This window comes from Wyeomyia smithii, chromosome 2 (genome assembly GCF_029784165.1).
Source record: "Wyeomyia smithii strain HCP4-BCI-WySm-NY-G18 chromosome 2, ASM2978416v1, whole genome shotgun sequence".
Taxonomy (NCBI): Eukaryota; Metazoa; Arthropoda; class Insecta; order Diptera; family Culicidae; genus Wyeomyia; species Wyeomyia smithii.
The window spans coordinates 48118454-48140890 of record NC_073695.1 but is presented as its reverse complement, the minus strand read 5'-3'; the positions used below and the strand labels follow the sequence as shown (position 1 = coordinate 48140890).

General features: G+C 39.6%; 1 long non-coding RNA gene across 1 annotated transcript in view; it reads right to left on the bottom strand.

Moving 5' to 3' along the window:
• Positions 1–22437, bottom strand: part of LOC129724463 (uncharacterized) — an 88225-nt gene that overhangs the window by 40164 nt on the left and 25624 nt on the right. Inside the window, exon 3 of the long non-coding RNA XR_008727926.1 lies at positions 10995–11070. This is a non-coding gene — a long non-coding RNA (uncharacterized LOC129724463). The remainder of the gene's footprint in view (positions 1–10994; positions 11071–22437) is intronic.

Genomic DNA, 22437 nt, shown 5'->3' with positions numbered 1-22437 from the left:
CGTCGTCGTCAGGATGCTAATTTATGTTGATCATTGTGCGTGAACGATTTTTCCCACGACACGCGCGCACCTGGTGCTGTAAAACTGACAAAAAGTGTTTTCTTCCACTTATCCGTGTACCGCTCGGAATCCCGGATGAAGAAAGGCTTGCACGGTCCAAACCATCCGCGGCTGTTGCTTATCTCATCGATACATCATGGAATTATCACACGGCTCAGTTGTTTCTCGGAGTTGGAACGGGGAGATTGCACTTGCGGAAATTTCTAGGAAATCTGCCAGCCTTCACGTAGCACCGAGTGCACTTGCCACGAACACAGAGCGGTGCGTCTCACTTGTTTCAACTGACTGCCACTGTTGCTGTTCATCCGTCAAATTCCCGAGAAGCGATGCGTTCCGCAGAGCGTTCACCGCGTTTGATGGATTCCTTATGCAGCGATTTCCTCGAAACGGCTCTGCCTCGAGCGGCAACGGCTGCGGCAGCCGGCGATCTTAATGAGGTCATTTAAACGTTATTAGACTGATTGTGCCCCGAAAGTACCAACAGCAACAGCAACAGCAGCAGCAGTAGAAAATGGACGAACACAACAACAACAGCTGGTGACAGTTCCGAGAATTGTGCAAAGTCGTGAACGTAGTCGGAGTCGAAATTAAGACAAAACCGGACACTGAGAAACGTTTTAGGGTTGTTTGTTGTTTGCTTCCTCGCGATTTGATCTTGGTTCGATGAAAAAATCGAAACACGATGGCACAACATGAACGTCATAAATGGAGGAAAACTATTTCGTCTGTTTTTATCAACTTACCGCGGGCTTACAGATCTAATCGGAAGTGGGGGAGTGCAGGGGGAGGGGAAGTCGGAACGAGAACAAGACGGCGAATAATGACAGGCCGAAGAGAATTTTCCCTTTTTTGGATGACGGCGGCGGCGAGCACTATAAAGCTAAAGCCTTTCGGTATTTTTGTGCCATTTCATTGTTGCTGTTGTCTGGCCCGAGGTTCGCTGACTGTCGGAAATAAGGTCAGTTTCGTTCCACAACCAGGGAGCTAGGCTCAGTGCTCAGTATTTTTTTATCCCTTCTTCAGTTTATTGAAGGCCTTTTTGACGCCGCACTCCGCCAAGATGGCTTTCCATTTACGTAACGGCGGCTTGCATCGCGTACAAGTTTTTCGACTAATTTTAATATATCTATTTCAGGTCGTCTTTTATCCTCGCTCTCTATCGTTTGAAAAAGCCAGCGGGAAGATGGGTTTGGCAGTGGTGCGAAGGGCCTCAGTAGAAAATTACGTGGTATGCTTCAATTGCTGGTAATTCTTTTCCGTTCATTTCCTTTCAACACGGTCGATATTATGCATAATCATGTTCTCGCCTCTCTCGGCATTCGGGCTGCTTCTTCGGTTGGGGAAGGCGTAATGCCCCGAAGGGTTAAAGGAGCGCGGAAGGAAACGAAGAAGGTCAACGTGATATGGACTACTACTATACTATTTCCTTTTGCCTCGATATCCAGCTTTTCCATATCCATTCTTTCCAACTTCTATTTTGACGGTGGCGGCGGCATCAGCTTTTCGAAGCGGCTTATCTCTCCACCCAATTCAATTCAATTGATCGACTTTTCTTCAAAGGTACCACCATGTTCCACAGCAACTTCGCTACATCATCCACCACCACCGCCACCATCATTCCATTCCATATCAGATGACGGCCACGGGAAGAGTAATAAATTGCACGCTATCGTATGACTGTGGGTTTTGCTTTCGGAGGCTAAATATAAACGTCAAAAGTTGAACGATTATGACGTCATCACTGAGGGGGAGACCAACGAACAAACAACGCTCGAGGAGGAGGGTGCGGTTCTCCCCAGCGAACACAAACGCTACCAGTCTGTTTTGAATTATGATCATTAGATACGATGGTGCGATGTAATCATCGTCATTATCATCGGGTTTGTGAAGGGCTTCGGCTTCGGTTTCCCCCGGGGTGTCCTGATAACAATCTTCCCATTACCTGTACGCAGGTGAGAGCTGCGGCACTCCCCGGTTGCTTTCGCTATGTGTTCAGCTTTTTTTTTGTTTCGTTCAATCAAAACATAAAAACATTACACTGCTCGTTAGCTAACCCGCGAAGCTAAAATGACACGCCAAGTTGCACCAAATCGCACCCAGGGGTCCGTCAACGCTATACAAGCTACGAACTTGCCAGATCGTGCTTCCGCGCGCAGCACATCCCATGGCCAACCAACGCAAAAATCCGCTCGTAAACTGCGCAGCAGCAGCAGCAGCAGCAACTCAAACGGCTTATCGAACCCGAAAGATCTCTAATTAATTTATTCAAATCAGATCGTTTGTCTGACCGTTTTTGTTCCCATCCTGTCCGGTGGTGACGACGGCGAAAAACCGTCCAATCTGCATATGTGACCATTGGCACCACCAGCAGGGTCGTGGTCGCATTATATTTTTTGTGTGCATTTTTTCGGAAAATTTAATCTTTCCACTCTCTGGAACCAAATACCAAAAACCCATCACACGACGACGACGACGACGACAAGAGAGAAGTTCTTAAATCGATTTAATTTCGTTCGTTAAGGCCGTCTTCCCGCTGCTGGACTGCTGTTGTATCCCAAGGTAGACCTAGACCGGGGAACGCCACGCCACCGCGATGGACGCGAGAACTTCGGAAATCAACAAAACAACATAACGTAAAAAAATCGTGTTGCACGAATCTTATGAATTTATGAGGCAGTTTTCGGAGGCTCTGGAGTTAATTTTTTTCTGCTCCGCTGCAATACTCGTCGTCTCTCACTCACTCTAAACGAGAGAGTCTCGATCTCGTCTGGTCTGGCGCGGACAACGCTTCGGGGGTCCACCGCCCGCTGCCGCCGCCTCCGAAGCCACGAAAAAGCAAATATTTTGAAAGCTCTAAAAATCTGTGGAGTTCGTGCTTTAGAGTTGATTGCTTCGAGATTGGAACCGGCGGCCAACGTGGCGTCCCCGAATCCTCGCTCCCGACTCCGCGCGCTCCCTGAACTGCGCGCTCGGTGCAGGTCAGGAATTTCATCATGATTGTTTCACGGAACGGCAAATGCCAAACTGGAATGAGGAGGAGTTCCCGCAACAAAAAAGGCAAAGGCTGCCAACGTTTCCCCGAATACGATCAGCCTCTCGACGGCGGAGTTCCAGCCACCAACGAAAATGGTCGCTTTGACAGCCCCTCTAGTGATTGCGGGGCGGCTCGAGTTTTGCCGAAACAATTGAAAAGTTGCTGGTAATAAGTTTTAGAATAATACCAACAACTTTGAAACCTCCTAGATGTACTGTAACAGTGCCCGAAAATATAGAAGCCACTGTGGGTAGGTACTTACGACGACGACGATGACGACCGCAAATAAAACCGGCGCCGACCGCCGCCGAGCAAGAGCAGAGAGAGCGCGTCTTCTAAGTTGCTGTTTTGTTTTCCCATTCATCGCCGGACGGGGACTAAAAATATCGCGCGTCTCACGCGGTGTTGGCACATGATTAGAAAATCTCGTGCGTGACTTACACGGTTTGTTGGCTCGAAGATCGAAATGTCAAATAGCACGTTTCGTTCGCGCTAGGGGTCCCCCAGGCGTCGGCACCAGCTACTATTTTAAATGAAAATTAATGGCATTCGTAAAAATAACTGTCAACACCGTTTGGGGCGCAGGTCACAAAGGCGATGCCTACGTGATTGATTTGCATTCGATCCGCGATCCGTGTGATCCGTGCCGAACGACGACAATCGATTAGTCCTAATTAATTTGCAATAATCCCGCTGGCCTGGTTTGATTATTTCTTCCCTTTCCCACAGAAGTCGCTATTGTTCGCCGTTTTACCGCGCGCAGCGAAACAAAAGCTTGTAAATATCTTAATCACCGTTGGTTGGTGGCGGCCCTCAGGATCGATTTTCGGGTTCTCCGGAATGTATGGACCCGGTGCGAAGATAGTTAAAAAGTCGTAAATCAAACCGCTTGCAGGCTGGCAACTGCGTTGCGTTCTACTTGAGCTGCTCGCGGGAAAGGGGATGAGGGTGAGAGTTGATGTCAGCAGCAGTGCACACTGCAGCACAAGACAATGCGAACCCAAACGAGAAAGCAAACAAATTAGGTTCCGCACAGCATGTGGCATCGGATGAGGATGACGCGAAGCACGGCAATATGCGATGCGATGCAACGCGCACAGTCAGGACATCGGGTTTCGCGCCACCGTGCAAAACCGGGCTTGACATTGACATTCGTCAGTGTGCCGATGCCAGTGCTGGTGATCAGCGCTGTCGCCTTTTTCGATATCTAGTGCACGCTTAGTTGGGTAACTTGGATTCAGCAACTTACTCTCAGTTACTGTTCAATTAGAGTACAGGTTTGGTTCGATTTAGTTTCAGTCTAGTTTCAATTAAGATTAGGGATACCATCCGTCCTGATTTAGCAGGACATGTCCTGATTTTGAGAACCGTTAAGAGCGTCCTGATTTATTTTTTATATGTTAGCATTTGTCCTGATTTTTCTGGATGATGCCAGATATTTAGAAATGGTGAAGATTTTTCAGTACTTTTACTTTAACTCCGGAACGAAACGGACTCATTTTGAACGAATTTTTTCTTTGGTTGAGTCTTGACGGGAAAAATTGTCTAGTCGGTTGAACCCGTAAACATCTGACAGTTGTTAAGTATAATTTAAAACAACTTACGTGTGCTACATTTTTAGGTATCTACCACAATCTTCCTGTTTGTGTTTTGGCGTATGTTGCAGTGCAAATCTCAAATTGTGGTTTTATTTGTTGATATCTCAAAGAATGAAAATAGCTTAGATCAGATTTGTGCCAGAAAAAAAGGTGTCCTGATTTTTGACTCCGATCAAATGGTAACCCTAATTAAGATTCGATAAAGTTTCAGTGGAGTTTTGGTTTAGTTACAAATTAGTTTTAAAACAATTTAAGCTCAAATCTAGTTTAGTTGAAGTTTTATCAGACCATTTTTTTTTTATTAGTTCCAAGCCAGTTCCTGTTAAGTTATATTGCAGTTTTCATCCATGTTTCATGTTAGTTTAAGTTCCAGTTTAATTTCCGTCCAGACTTAGTTCAGTTTCTTATTAGTTTAAATCATTTTCAGTTCAGTTTCCCGTTTGAGTCCCGTTTAAGTTCAGTTATTGTTCAGTTTCAGTTTAGTTGCAGAGCGAATTCCGTTCAGTTTCCGTTGTTTTAGTTTAGTTACTTTTTGGTTCCAAGTTTGTATCAGCTAAGTTTCAGTCAAGTTTTAGTGCTGTTTCAGTTTAGTTTCAAAAAGGTTTAGTTTAGTTTATTTCAAGTTTGGTTTCATATTAGTCCCAATTTAGTTTCAGTACAGTTGCGGTATAGTTTGGGTTCAATAACAGTTTGGCACGCCGGTAAAAATATTGTTTAAAATACAAAATTCAAGGTATTGAAACTAAATGTTAATCGTCTTAAATTTCGGTTGTGAAGACATCCCAAGGTTTGTATCCGCAACAATCCAGACACTTTCAAATCAGTGTAACACTTACACTTTTCAAACTATAAGCGATTCTTTTCACTAAAATATAGCTGGGGGTCTACACTTTCGCCTACTTAGATTTGTTTTCGTAACATTTCGTTAACAGTGCCCAAAATGTCGACGAACGAAAAAGACGTACGAATCCGTATCTCTCGATATGTGAACCCGAAAAAAACTTAAATTGCCTCAAACCACAGTCCACAATGTGTTGATAAGGTTTTCTAAACGTTTAAGTGTCCAAAGGAAACCTAGAAGTGGCAAAAATATTGATCGTGCGGATAGTTCTATGTTTGTAGCTGCGGTCAATCGAAAAACTTTGGGCTCTGGTGAAGCGGAAGTTTTCCGGACAAGAAACAAGCTGCCAAAGACGACAGACATTTTCATTAATTCTGGACCAGAGCTGCCAGCAAGATCACCGAGGAGACTGTAATAAGCCTACAGGGTGCGCCATATGTATTGAAACAAAAATGCAAATTCGGGTCGACATTTGTTGGGCTCAGAAAACGAATAACACTCAGAACTGGAACTTCTTGCAAGACAGTGCCTCGGGTCACACACAGAAGACCGTTCAAGACTGGTGCAAGTCTAACTTTCCCTCACTCATCACCAAGAATGAGTGGGCTCCAAATTCGGAAGATCTTAACGTTATGAACTTCTCAATTTAGGGGATGTTAGGAGCAAAGGCCTGCTCACAAAAACACACAAGTTTGGACGAGCTACAGAAATCTTTGCTGGAAGGAAATTCCCCAAAATGACATTCGGTCCGCAGTCGAGTTTTATCCTTTAGCTCTTATGACAGAGCTAAATGAGGACATATTGTATGAGTTGTTTTTTTTACTCAATTTACTTAATTAATATTTTTTTCACTTTAAATTTTAAATTTTAGTGCAACGTAAGAACTCGCGAATAAATATTAAACGGGACACAAACACTTATGGTTCTTACAATGTAAAAATTACCTTTTTTACAGACCGGTTTCGGGTAAGCTGTTACCCATCTACGGGGCGATGTCCAACCAAAACACACAAGTTTGGACATCGCCCCGTAGATGGGTAACAGCTTACCCGAAACCGGTCGGTAAAAAAGGTAATTTTTACATTGTAAGAACCATAAGTGTTTGTGTCCCGTTTAATATTTAATATTTTTTTATTTCAAGTTTTTTCTTATTTGAAAAAACCATGGTTTACGGTTCGCTCTTTCTTGTTGCAATATTTATGGCGCATCCTGTATTGGGTTGAGTAAAGCGCAAAGTACGAGATTTTCACACCAATTGAGAATTAATGATGTTTTGCACACTTCAATTTGTAAACCAGATCCCAGAGTTTATGAAATAAATAGTTGTTTAAAAAAAACAATGCTTTGTGAGTGCTTTATTACATTTTTCGGGTGTCCGAAATATTGCGGATGCAAGCCATACAAGCACAGTAAAGGTGTCATTTTTTATATTTCATAACGTTTGAACTGTCTTGTTAAACCCAAAGTGAGCGTTTTAATACCGCTCTTTAGCATTTTCTGTTATTTTTGACGTAAAATTACGTCTTGCTGTAGTAGGAGGCATGCCAGAAAATCGAAGATAGCGTGAAATGGCAGAATGAGAGATTTTAAATGCTTATAGCTTTGTTACCACAGAACAGGATTTTGGTCATTGTGATCTCGTTGGATAGAGAATTACTCTGGTTTATGAAATCATTTTATGAAACAATTTTTCATAGTACAATGGTTAATATTCATTGCCAAATTGATTGTAATTCAACCAACCGCATGCCCGCTATTCCAAGCACAGACGACGCACGACAATAGAATGTAATACAGTAACACATTCCACGTGGACACAAAAATCGTCATTTTAGACCTTCCGACGCCCCTCGTAGACAAGCGTGGACTTTTACCAAATCCCCTCCCCCCACCTTCTTTGTTCACGAGGACATTTTTTTACAACGAAAAGTCGAAAAATGTTTATTTCTGTGGTTTTATTAAATTAATAAATTAATTCTATGAGAGGAAAAGGTTAAAAAGGAAATGATTTGAATTTAGACAAATTGTTGAAAAATAGAAGCGTTCTTAAGGTGGTAGTGTGTAGAAGCCACCGGGTGGTCACCACGTGGTCGACTACAAATTTTCAGTGCCATAAGACTCGGGAATAGTTAATGCGTTATCTATGAAAACACTATCTTATGTTTTCGTCACCATAACAAACATGATAATATGTTCTCACAAGTGACGCATTAACTATTACCGAGTGGCAAGCATTTGAAAATTCGACGACGACCACGTGGTTGCTCGAAGTCGGCCATTTATGAATTCAACACACTTCCACCTTAAAGAAAAAGGCAAAGCAGAAAATATTTACAAATTTAGCGAAAAGTGGATTGATAGATGGATGAGACTAAAGACAAAACATATTCCAAATCGAGCTTAGTTGAAAGTGTCCCAAAGACCTCTGCTAACGAAAGAAAATGATTGAAAATGAAACATTTTTTTGTAGATTTCCATTTTTTTGGTGAAATATTGTGTCCTCGTGGACATTATCATTAACCCCTCCCCCACTATCGTGGACAAGCGTGCACATTTGCGTACCACCTTCCCCCTCCCTCCTCACTAAGTTGTCCACGTGAAATTGTGGACAGCCCCTAAGGTCTCTTCCTACGCAAGTTGCTTTTCTCCATTACTCAAAAACAGTAGAACATATCGACCTCATTTCAATCACGTTTCCCGTGTTAAGTCACAAGTTATCAAATATCCGTTTCCAAAAAAAAATCACATTTTTTGGGTGTTAATACTCAAAACTTAAAATATTGCCCTATTTTTTTGACGACAATCATATTCAAACGAGGCTCAAACATTTTAGGACAGGTTGCTCGTTATATTTTCAATTCAAAAAAACGCGGCCCATAGAAAATTTGGAACACATTCCCCGCGTAAAAAACCTTGGTGTATAAACTCTCAGTGGAGAAAGAGCCTTGCAGACGACAGATTGGAAGAAAATATGAAACATTTCTTTGCCGTTTTCAATCCGCATTGCTTTGGCAAGTGGTAACATTTACTACTTCGAGTAAATGATTTCGAGGCGCTAAGAAGTGCCATTGGTGTTATAACAATAGTGACAGTGAGAGTCAATGAATTCTTTTGGTCATTGTGAATTTCCATTCGCCTTATTTTTGGAATTTTTAATTCTACTTTTTAATCGTTTGGAATTAGAACTGCATATTTCATAATTTACAAGGTAAAGAATTCAGTATTGCTTTGAGAACGTGTATATGGCCCTGGAAAAAGCCAATTGTAGTTTGCACTTCGCAGGAGGAATGAAACAATTGCAGCTATGTTCCATAACGGCTCTAGTTCTCTAGAGCTCTCTCTAAACTTCACTGGCATAGCTTCTCCTACAATAAGTTTTTTTTTTCATTTTCTTGTAATGTTTTTCTGTGCTTTCAACGATATGAGCGTTGGCGGTATACAGTTGAAGAAAAACGTAATGTATTTCGCGCACAACGTTCGTCTACCTACAAACAACGTCCTCTTTTTCGATTTCCCTCATTTCATCACCTACACCGCCCCGCCTACGTTGTGATTTTAATGTTCTCCGTAGGTATTCGTGACAATCTTACGAATTTTTCATAATCCTGGTAGCAATTTTTGTCGTCGTCACGACACTATTCCATTAGTTCGATTTTTTTGCTCAAACAAATTTAATCGAATTTGCACGTTACATTGCCTAGTCGTGGCAAAAAAAAAAAAACAAACAAGAGACGAAGTCTGCCGCATAATGAAAATCTGCACAGACAAGGAATTGAACAGGATTTTATTCGGCGAGATGTTTTCAAATGTTCCTGTGAATTGTGGGGCTCTTAGCCAGCTCGAAAGTGAGTCAAGTGTTTAGAAACTTACAAGAAGTTTTCCCGTAGGCAACCAAAAAGCTATAATCTTTCATCTTTATCCAGTTTGAGCTCTCGAGCAAAATTTGTTTTTCGCTTTTGTCGAACAAAGTAAAAAATTCCGAACATAGCACCTTTGGGGCCGTCCACATTCAACGTGGCCTGCTTTAGAGGAGTAGAAGGTAAGCCAATATTCACACTTTTGACGGGTGGGGGGAAGGTGGTAATGAAGTCCACGTGGACATATTTTTTTTTTTCAAAAAAATGGAAATCTGCCGAAAAATTACATTGGCTTCTAATCAAATTCTACAGATTATTCTAGTTTTAGAGTCATTGTTAGCTATATTTCATATAAATTTGTAATCATTTTATTCGTGATCTCTACGTTTCCTAGAAAGGCTTAAATTCTAGGCTAACTTTGGTTCATTTTATTTTCAGCTTCTTCCTCTCTTTAAAGTTACTTAAATAATTTGAACCAAATTAAGGATCATTTTCTTAATCATTTTTCTGGATTCTAGGAGCGGTCCCAAGCATTTGTAGTGAATTTATTGTTTATAGGGATTTTTTTATATATTCAAGGAAGAATTCTCATTTTCTTCTGTTTATTTTGTACCTAAAAAGCACTTTCAGTCCATTTTTGATCATATTTCTCTGGCTCATAAAAACGTTTCAATCATTATTTCCATTTTTGGCTTTTTCGAGTCTCCAGAAACGGTATTTTTTCAGGTTTTAGTTACCTTTTTATGTTATTAAAAGCTTATTTGAGATAATTTTTTCAAATGTTCTGTTGTGGCCTTTTTGCTTTTTTTTTGTAAGCATTTAAACTGCATCGAGTTATTTCAGGGTGCGTTTTTGATTATTTTACTCATGGGTTTTTCAGCTTTTAGGAGCGCTTTAGTCAAATTAAAATTGTTCTGTTCTTTTGAACGCAAGAAATAGAGTCTATAAAAAGGCGGAGGGAAAGGTAATAGTATAAAAATCCCTCATTGATCACGGTGATAAAAATCACCTCTTTTTTCCGTTATAGTTGTTAAAGATGCAGAGAACTAATTACAACAAAATTTGGAATCAATTCGCCTTTTCGTGATCTTTTGGTGCGTTTCTCACTTAGCCCTTTTAGGCTGAAATTTGGTTGGATTCTTTTCATTTAGGTATAGCTTTTCTGGTCCAGGTGGTTTTGGACTGAATTTAAAACTATTATTGTTATTTTTTGCTAACATTTCTTTTTTTAAGCAAAAACGGAGTGGGAAGAGGTTTTTAGAAATATCCACATTTGTTCATGGAGGGGGACGGAAGGGTCTAAAATGACCATTTTTCTGTCCATGTGGAATGTGGACAGCCCCCTTTTCATACGATTTTATCTCATGAAAAGTTTAAAATAGCAAGCAACAAGTTGTACTGAGAAACTCAATTCTAATAAAAACAAACAGTTTTGTTGTAAACAGCCGAAGGTAAATCCACGCAAAAGCGACACAAGACAGGCTCTCGTAATTCTAGATTAATCTTGCGGACGTGTCTTATACACTACCTCTTCAACTTCCACTTTTTAGAGCTGATAAACGATGAATGGTAAATTAAGCAACATAAAGTTTGTAATAACTTACCTATCGTCTAAAAAATGTGCAGTTAGTTTCACCATTTTTCCACGGGGTGCACACGATAAAACAGAATTGATAATCACTGAAAAAAAGTGAAAATAAAGTCTCAATTAGTAAAGGAAATAATCGAAAACATAGAACAAATTTGAGACAAATCTAGAGTAAAATTGCTGAAACAAAGAGACAAAGTTATCTTCTTATTTAAGGTTTTCGTATCTGTCTTTGTGAGTGTTGAACCTCTGACTATTTTTTTCAGGTACTTTGCTTTTTCAACTATTTGAAGTGTCCATATTACTGTTTATATTCTGATTAATAATTTTCAGCATTAAATTCCTTTTTTCCGATACAAGACAAGTTTCTAGTTTTTTTTTCCAATTACCAATTTTAATCAAAATAAAAAATGAGGCAAGTATAAATACCACTCTATTTATCGAGTAAGACTCAATTTTTTGGTTTGAAAGAAAACATGAACAGATTTCATCAAGGTAACCTTTTCTCTTCGGAAGATTAGCCGGAAAAAAACTGGTGCTATACGCAACAGACAAACAAAACCAACCTGCCAGATCTCCTCTCAACCTGACAGTGTATTAGAAAAATCAGCGAAATGCGATGCGAGTTCAAACCGCGATCAATTCTGAGCTAATAAATGACAGTATTGACAGCACTCAGTACAAAACTCGCACAAAACCGCGACTTTTGGAAGCCGGGGCCAGCAACTTTGCTCGTGCCTTCGCCAGATAAGCCACAAAGATCACTGTATACTGTAGGATGCCGCGCAGACACGGCGTCGCTTCTCATCCTCATTAATCTCACAGCACAGAGCGCGCAACCGCAAGCAACTGATTGTCGCGAGAAAGCACGAAAAAGCGACCGATTCCGAGACCTAGCCGCGGGTAAACAACAACAGCGTGGATCTCGCTTGGCACAGAGAACAAGAAGCGGAGAGCAGCGAAAAAAAATTAAGCAAGTAAACATCGAAGCCTCTATTTGTTTATTAATTTACGTTTCTCGAGAGTTGGAACGAGCGACAGGCCGCGCGGTCACGGAGAAGCGTAAGTGACAGCATGACTCTTTGCGTTTTGGAGTACTCGAGGCCGGTTCGAAGCGGTACGTTACCACCGCGCGCTTGCCAGGAAAAGCTAAATATTTGCTTTTGAAATATCGAACCCGAGTCGCCTAATAACAGGCCTTATTATTCGAGTGTGTGTTTGTGCGTGAGCCCTTCCCTGGTGCGGCCGTCTAACGATATTTTTCGATATCATAGAAGCGCAAAATAGTTGGAGGCATTCTCTCGCTTGAACGTTTGCGTTTGACAGTTTATCTCATCGGAGCGCGTCGGGAAGCCCGAAGTGTGCGCTAAATTGGCAGCTCCGGCCGTCCGCGTAACGTGCCGTACCAAAAACCGGGCGGCGGCCACATCGGCATTCAATTCACGCGAGACACTTTGGTCGCGGCTATTGCTGCTTCCACTGTCGTTCACCCGTTAAAATTAGCACTCCGGTGTTGAGGGGTCTTTTTTTGCCATGCACGGACCATCATCCCCATGGGACGTGGCTGTCAAAAGCGACAAAAATTGAATCGCCAGGAAGAAGCAGCCCTGGCTTAAGCTTCCTTTGGGGCCGACGCTGCTTCACGTCAAGAAACCAGAAGCCGAGCTGGCGCGCGAATGTCGGGAATGACAAAATATGAATAATAAAAATATTTTCTTTCTATTAAACTGTCAACCCGACCAACTGAGAATGGAAGAAGATGGAGAGATCCGTGCAAGAAGAGCGACATAAATCATTATTTTCGAATGCGTTCTACGATGGTCAGTGGTGGGGGAAAAGGCGTGTTGACCCTTTCGGGAGATCTTCTTCGGGGCCAGAAGTGCTGACACTGATGCCGGGAAAGTGTGAAGGAATGTGTGTATGTGCTAATTTGCATACAAGTGCGAGAAACGGGACGCGAGAAAGGGAGAAACAAATTTGAAAGAACTGTCGACTGTCAAAACGGTTTGAGGGCGGAGGTGAAAAATGCTTATCTAATTAATTTATCTAACATTTTCTATTCTTCAGCCATGTCACAGAAGGTCTCTGGCGATTGTTAAACATCAAGCTGGCAGAGAAAAATGTGAGAGAAAACAGTGTGAAGTGTTTTGTTGCTTAATTTTTCACCGACTGCATTGTTTGCCAAACCCAGCAAACGAGTCGGGGCTCGGGAGAGATTGTACGAAAATTGGTGGCTTTTTCGGAAAATTATTATGACGATAGAGATCCCACCAGTGTCAGCTGGGGTCGCTTAACAGGGCTAAGAATTAATGTGTTTTTTGTTTAATGCAAGAAAAGTTATGAAGCGTTGTTCAAGACACGATCTAATGTTCTCCTTCAATATTTTTTGAAATTGCAAAACTGAGTTTCACACGCTTCTAACCTGTACGCTCAGGAGACAGAGTTAAAGGAAGCAATTAAATCCTCATAATATAGGTATACAATGCAATTTTATTGGAAAACGAGGTGAATATCCCAGCATCCCAGAATGGAAAATGTAGTTAGGCAGAAAATATTGAAGTCACTATATAATCACAAAATCTTGTCGAAATATGTCAAACCCTTCGGGGACAAGCCAGTGATAACAGCCCGACGTACAACTCCACAGCCTAAACTGACAGTAGATACAACTTGAAGAAAAAAAAAACACATTCCGTGTAGTCAACAAGTAAAATACCCTGATAAAAGAGTTTGTGAAGCCTGTTGCGGGAGGAGGGCCGCGGTGAGGTTTCATGATGAAAGGGGCGAGAGGTGTTTCAGCTTCTCGAACATCTTGCGATAGGCGCAAGATGTTCGAGAAGCTGAAAAACGACCTCTCGCCTAGTAACAACACAACAGGCACATTAATCAAACGTTTTCCCTTGTAGTACCACCGTTTCGTACGGTCGAAGACGACGAGGGCAAAGGCCGAAGATCGACGTGGAACGAAAAGCCATTAAATTATTTTCCTATTTAATTTTATTATCTGTTGCAGCACACTCACTTACTGACTGACGACTGACTTGGCCCGGGCCGGCCTGGCCTGGCCTGGGCTGGTCTCTGGACGCCGGAACGGGGCAAAACGGTGTGGATTTCGAGTTCGCAGAACCATCATAATTCTCGGAGTCTGACAAGCGCCGCTGTCACCGATTGTGAGGCAGACAGACAGCGGAGCAGGAGGAACGGGGGGAAGGGCTTTATCGTTAGTATTGATTTTTATCAGCAGCAATGTTTTGTCTGTAACATAATAATTTACTAGTCAACATCGGGGCAGACAGACGGTACGTATGCTGGCCAATATCAGTGAAATTGATTGCTGTACAAATAGACTGGTGCCTTTCGATGTACTGCCGTGCCGAGTGCTCTGTAGACTATTATTATTTAATTTAATTTTAATTAAACTTAATTCGGGCTGGCAGTGCATTACCACAGAGCCAGTCTAGATCTGTTTGCTATCTTGTCCGTTTGTTTTGTGTACCCGTTCGGAAGGCGAGACGGGGGATTAATTTTCATCTTAAATCGAACATCTGCCAGACAGTCGGTGGTGTGCCGGGCAGCGCAGACAGTTCGTGTGGTGTAGATTGTTTCAACAAGCGATTTGTCATTACTTGCTCGGCTGGAGAAGAAGTGAGAACTACTTCAGTTCTTCGCGATTTTTGTGCGATCGCGGTCTAAGTCCCTGTTCGGGGCAAACAAAAATCGGAACGCGCCGAGGCAGGAAGCATCAGCGAGCGATCAGAGCAGAGTAGAGTTCGATTCGGCGGCTTATGGCGAGGGAATCGGCAGCAACAGCAACAGCTACGGGGGAAGACTAATAAGACTAAGAAGTAGCAGCTTTTAAAAGCCTGCTTCTCAACCCGGGGGAGTTCAGCGCACAAGAAGAGGAAGAAATTTAAGCCGTTTCCAGTAACCGCAGCACACAGTGTGCTGATGGTGGCGGGCAGCCGCGACGCAGGACGCGCGCGAGAGCAAACGAGAAAACACACAAAAAATAAATACTCCAAGCAAGAGGGAGCCAAGTGGATTTTATTACATTTTTTCATCCACTTCTTGGTCTGTTCTTTATTTTTGAGGCACAATCTTTTTCCCCGGCTTGGTCTTCTTGGTCGAAGAACCCAAACTCTTTCGAGAGGTTCCACGCTGCTGCTGCGATGGTGAGGTTATGTTTCGACGGTTTTTTTTTTCTTCCAACATCATCACTCTTTCAGCATACTTTCCGCCGAAGTTCACGAACCGATCGACCAACGCTTAGACGTGGTTCTTTTCGAGGTTTTATGTTTAGAATGTCCCGCAATCAGTTCCCTCTCCTTTCTTCCACCCGCCAGCCGTGGCGGGTTTAGAACTTAAAATCACTCCCATGTTCACGCGGTTCGAGGTTTCAATTTGTCCTTGAGATGAGTTAGATGAGTGAGTACGTGGCGATGTGGCGATTCAACGGGTTTAGGGTTCCAGGCAGCACCCGGGGAGGTTGGAGGCGAAACCGACACTTTTGGCTCGGAACAGGCGAGAATATTTTCACTTCATGAATTTAACAATTAATTGTTAATTATTAACGCTGGCGTTAAGGTGTTTTGTCCCTTCTTCCTCTCGGTCGCCTCGGCACCAGCGCTGTTATCCGCCGTCGAATCCAGCGTACTGCGGAAATATTCAGCATATTTTAATATTATTTTACATTAACATACAAATTGCGTTGAAGTTGAATTGATAAGTTGTTTTCCCCGGCCGGGCAGCGCGCGATCGATTGGAAAGGCGCAGTCACTTTTCAATTCAATTTTCATCATAAAATTATAATAAACCTGTCCGAAAACCGGAGAAACATGACAAACCTTACGGTTAACGAGTGGAACGATGATCGTTGGTTCGGGGGAAAGGAAACCTAGGAGAGATCTTCGCACGTTTATAGAAGTTTTATACACCCCTGGAAATGTGAGAAGCGATTGCGGATCCAAAACTTTTGGATTCTCGATTCGGTTCTGAGACGATGAATGATTAATGCCTCTGCCTGCTGTGAATAATTGGCACACGTATGCAGTTGGTCGCGATCCGAAGTCATTACGGAGGCGAATTAGAACGGCTTTTATGATTGATTACTGCAAACCGGTAAGCGAGGGTACCTTTGAGAGGTGCGTGGCCAGCAGAAAACCTAGACAAGGGGATCATCACCGCCGCGCGGGACTCATGTCAAGCGGGCATTTGGCATTACATTTAAATTATCACAAATCATACCTGGAAGTCATCTGAGATGACACCGAGGACAGGGGTTTATATAACGCTTATTGACTAATGTTAATTCTTATATTAGATCATATTAGTCGTAAATAAACTAGGTAGATGAAAAAATGGGAGTCGTTTAACCTTATCCTGCTACTCATCTTTGATAAATGGTTTATTGTATAGAGCCATTCTCTTAGTAACACTGCAATTTGGTAATTAGAAGACTAACCATTTATCAAAACTGCCTAATCAATCATAATTTGAGGCCCGAATTTTTTAAATTTGATTTTGAAATCAATCATGAACTCAACGCTGAGTGTTTTTCTCAAAAAACTAGAGAAATTAATTCTATTTCCGAAAACGCGATTTGGCGAGGTATCAAGAAAAGAAAAGTTTGCTAGGAAGAAGAGTTAAGCAACCAAAGATCGAAGGATAAAAACTTGATCTAGACTCTAGAGCAGCGGTCCCCAAACATTTTTTTTGTCCGCGTACCCCTTGGCGATATTTTTCAAATCAATTATACCCCCTGGCTTACAATGTTCTCGCAGAGTAAGAGAGAGTAGTGGTAGATCATGTTGTGGTAGTCTAGTTCAGGTTTCAAATTAAGCTATGGTTTTGTCAGTCATGTTTTAGGAGCAAGCTCAAACAACAAATAAAGTACAGTCATACCTCGATATAAGGCAACATTTTTTTTTATTTTCGTTACGTAATATCGAGTTACTTTATATCGAAGCAAAAAATATTTTTTTAAAATTTATGCAATAGTGTTAATGGTTACTCAAATATGCGCGAAAACCAATTTTCCATAACCTAGCAGTATTTTTAAATCTTTCTTATGCCCATTGAGAAAAAATTTTCAGAGGAAAAAAAATAAAAGCAAATTTTTTTTATTGATGCAAGACTATTGATGGTTACTCAAAAATGCGCGAAAATCTATTTCCCATCACCTACTTGTATTTTTAATCCTTTCTTATGGCCATTAAGGACGATTTTCGCATTGGTTTCATTAATTTCAAAACTTACTACAAATATTTTTTAAAGCAATTAATACCCCAAAAACAGTTGCTGTATCATTTATTTTCAATTTCAATACATCTTAAAAAGTTACGTAATATCGAGGTAAAAGTTTCGTTATATCAAGGTTGCCTTATATCAAGGTATGACTGTATTATGAAGAAAAATTGCTTTGTCCGCCATTACTGATTTTTCTTTCGAGTACCCCTTGAAGGCTTTCGCGTAACTCTAGGGGTACACGTACCTCAGGTTAAGCACCTCTGCTCTAGAGCGTCAGTGCCTTCAGTAACCAAAGTAATTATTTAACTTTTAGTGCAATGTATTGATGGTTTTTTTTTTTGCAATAACAACATAGAACAGTTGGTTTGACGGGTTATATTCCTTTTTATTTTTCCAAAAATCGTAAAAAATGGGTTACTCTATTTTAAAGTACAACTTCTTGAGAACCTTTTTCCAACTTTGCACAGAGGTTTGAGCGATAGAGAGAAACTTAGAGCAATTTAAAGCGTCGGTCCTCAGATAACCGTTTTTTGAAGCACAAAGCTTAACTTTGCCGAAAATATGTTTCGAATGTAATTCTCAGCACTCAAACACTTTTCGGGACAAACGTTCTCATTTGCAATAAAACTGAAATACTATTTTCATAAAGTAATAAAAACGGATTGATAAAATTTTATGGATTCGATGATTTTAGTTGACCTGCTCCCAACCTCCATCGGTAACATTGCAAGTCTTCAAGAAGAGAGTTTCGTAGAAATGCACCTAATTCGACTAAAAATTAATACTTTTAATGGCCAAATGCTTTATTTTTGTTGTTGAAAAACTGTGCTATTAGAAGATTATTACGTTGATGTACTAAAACAGATTATTACACACCAAAAAAAGTATTCAAACTTTTCTCATTGTTCTCGCGCAAAAAGGTACATAAACTCTTAACTGTAAGCTCCATCACAACATTCTAAAAATTCGAAAAATATCGCCAAAGAGCCCTTGACTCAAGTGATGAATTCAATTTCATTTCTATCAGTTTGTGGATCCCGCGATAGTTTGTTCATACATGAACCTTGACGGCAAGCTAGTCAGTGTTCATTATTTGGAATTCTTCAGAGGTACGACATTGGACATTTGAGGAGAACTTGTAAGCTCAGGGTTAAAGAGTCCGTTTTAAATCTTTGTAGAATCAGACCGTTCGTGTCAGAAGAACTTTAACGAATGGGTGATTTCTAAGATCCCCCTCTTCCTCCTACTTTTACCGTTGCTGCATGCTAAATTCCAGTCAGACCTAACACACAGAACACACCTCTCCAGCTAATTATTACTATCGATACTTAGCAGGAGTAATAAACTAGGTTCGGTAAAGAGAAGCAGTAGGGATAAGCATAGGATGAAGGATAAAAAGTATTAAAAAAAATCCATCACGGTGACAAACGACCTTCCTTTCCGCCACAGTCGTTAGAGATGCAGAAGTGAACTCGGCATCTGGCAACAACCAATGAAGCATTTCCTTACTCTCTACTTTTCCTAGTCGACTATGAGACCGCAGCTAATACCGTTCTCAATCTTTACAAAAAGCAGAAGCTACTGAATTATTGTACACTGAAGATGGTGAATTAATTCAAAAAGTGAGCAACTTCACTGGATCAGATCTTTCACGGAGGAGCAACTACGAAATATGCAGTCGTCAAGTTCAAGTATTAGCGTTTGGTATAATTTTAAAACAACTGACGGTAAAATTTTTCCCCCTCCCATATTTTTTGTTAATTTTAAATTGTAATAACAATATTAAACACAACAGAGATTTGAAATCAAATTCTATCCATTCCAGTCATTTAATATTTTTTAAATTGAATGGATTTTTTTTAATGTGGAATGAAACATTACAACGTTAAAATGATTTTCTAAGACCCTAGTCTTACTACGTCGTTAGCTTTCACAAAAATATAATAGTGATACGACAAAAATTCAGACGATTTTGCTCAATGGTAGCTAGTAACAAGTTTGAAATGGATAATTTCTCAGCATGGATATATCATTTGAAACATTAGATTAATGATAATCATACATTTCTTATGGTTTTTCCTGGAGAACCTCGCATAGATTAGGAAAACAAATATTGACGATTTTTTCGAACTTAAATACAGAATAACTCGAAAACCGATGCATTTAGAATGTTAACTACCAAGAGCTTTTTGATTTTGAATGACTGTCTGAATTTTTATTAGAACTCAAATATTTTGAAAAATGTTGAAATTAGAAAATAAAAAGAATTTCCATGAAAAAATTTTCTCCATCCTGGAGTTTCTTTTAAAAGTTGCGTAATAACTTGAAGTTTCTTTGAACGAAGTAAAAAAATATAATTTTTGAACGAAATTTAGTATTTATTTTCAATTTTTTCTAGTTAAAAACATTTTTGTTTTATAGTGTATTTTTGTGAGGCATTATTAATTCCCTACATCTCATTCTCAGACAGTTTTCCTATACAATCAACGGTTTCTGAGCTACAAAGAAAATAAGAAATTGAGAAAATAACTTATGGGTCCATCTGTGAAAAATGCACAGTTCGTTAAGCCAAATATGTGTACAAAATTTCATTAAAATCAAAAATAAACTTATAGTGTGGTTATATGGCGCGATTTTGCTCACCAATCAAACCTAACTGCGATTCAGGCAAAATTTGTCTCTAAAATTGCATGCTCTATTCACCTTGTAACCAGCCTTTATAGGGCTCAAATATCTGTTTGTAGTGCAGCAAAGAAAAAAAGCGCATCATTCGTTTTTTTTTTTCTACAATATTCAATGTTTATTAAACTTCCGTTTTCGATTTCAATTTAAATTAAATTTAACTTTCAATTGAGAAATATCATTCGCTGATTCTATATACGAAAGTTGTGGGTTCAAAATTATTGAAGATTTTAGGTCTAGATTCAAATTTCAGTCACATTTCTTTTTGGTAGAATCGTTATGCAAAAGATTTTTAATTTTGCGAATAAATTTCGACTTCAATTTAAATTAAATTCAACTTAAATTGAGAAAAAAAAGTTGTTGAACACATTTCTGAGAACCCAGTGGAAAATGTATTCAAACAATAGCTACCCTTTCATTAGGCCGTTTATAAACGAATCTCGGGCAAAAAATTTTCCCTGATTGTATTTCAGGTTCTCTAACATTCTCTAATATCGAAAAATAAATTACAGGTTTTTGCCAGCCTGTGTACAATACGCTCCTATGTTCATCTCTTCGCTCTTATGTGTTCAATTCACCTTCAATTTGTATTATTTTTTTAAGGTAAAAGTAATTTAAATTTTACTCGATTTGGTCGAGTGGCCAGAATGAAATTTTACAGTAAATTGGACCAATAGAAGCGATGAGATGAACATAGGAGTGATTCCTTTATTTTTAATAATTTTGTAGAGAAAAATGGTTTATTATTGAGAAAAATAGTGATTTGATTGAATTTTTTTCCGTATCGTTTTTATCCGTTGGGCTAAGCTGTGGTAAGTTCAAAATCTGTGCAAAAGATAGAAAAAAATTAGAGAGTTTTTCTAATTCCCCAACAAAAAAAAAGTCAATATGCGGGAAGTTGGTTTTGTAAACCAATAAACCATATGAAAAAGAAAAATCGGTTTTTCTGAAGTTGATCTTCATGAAACAGCGTGTAAATTTTAAAATCAGGTACAAAATGATGGCGTTAATACCAAAGTAAATACCGCGTAAATTGGTAGTTAAAATGATTCTTCAATAAGGAACAAATAGGTTCCAATCTTAGTAGAATTCGACACAGGTTTATACTTTGGCTCTTCCGCACAAAAATTCTCTCCAGACTGAAAAATTCTGGTCTGATACTTTCTTTGATCTGAAGCACGTTATATGCCCTAGTAACTTGCTATAGGAGATGATAAAGTCGATTTAGAAACCGATTTCGTACCAACTCGACCAGATACTGAAAGCACCTATTAAAATTCAATGAAACTTTGTGGAAATGTAGGCCCTACTAAACCAAGCAACTGTGCATTAGAGTGTCCCAAAGAAAACGATGTTGCAAAAGTCAAAGTGCTCAACTCTAAATTGAAAGATAATGTTATTTATAGTATTTCTGTAGAGTCGAAATGTTCGACTTTCTAAGAAATTGTTTTCAGGTTGCTCAGACGTGATTTATGAAGAAATCACTTTGTCAAGCTCAGGGGCGACTCGTCCATAGGTGCAACCTGTGCATTGCACATGGGGACGTCAGGCAAAAAATGAATCTAAAATCCAAATTCATGCTCTTATTTTCTTATTTTTTAGTTTTATTTTTAAATAGTAACAAAGGGGATTACTTGCTTTTATTCGCGGTTAAAATTGTAATTACTTCCCCAAACTCTGATTCTCAGAATTTCTAGTTGAACAGGTAGGTTCAACAGCCACGAGTCGCCCCTGGTCAAGCTACAAAACCACTCTTTTGCACTTTTTGCAAATCTATTCAAATCACACATTCTTTTTCCATATTTTTATTTTTATTTTTGTAGGGTTAATTTTGATAATTACAGAAACAATAAATTCGTTTGTACAGTGATTAACGAATTTGAATTTTCACCCTCTCTTCATTTGTTCATAAATATATTTAATTACACGCGAAAGAACTTCATTTACACTTGGTGATGTTGTGCCTGCAGTGTTTTTTTTTGTGCAAACAACATTTAACAATTAAAACAAAGCTGAAGTTTAAAAAGATTCGTTTTTTTTTGCCTTACAAGTTTGTTACAGTTGCCAACAGTTACATTCACTGTATTACGAAGATAGCTAATATAAATATATTATTTTATTCGTTAAAAAATTTAAAATAAAACAAAAATCTAACAATGTTGAAATGTAAAAAAAAAGATTCTTAATAGATCTTAGTAAATGGACAAAAAATTCATAAGCACTCGCCCACTCTTACTCTTCAATAAATTAGTATTTTTAGGAACTCACTCGTTCGATATTATGTCGGTCACGATTATTTGGTGAATTTGGATGATAAAAAATAAATAAAAGTAACTTACAACCGTTGCAAAAATGTAAAATTGTTGTTGAGTAATTTATGGTTTTTATGGTAGTCATATTCATGCGATAAACTTTCAATCACCATCAGTAGCAGCGTTGCAGTTTTGATTGCACGCGAATAGAAGTCGTGCCCGCTGCAACGATAGACGACGAGAAACTAGCGGTGCTCTGCTTTTACCAGCATGTTTTCT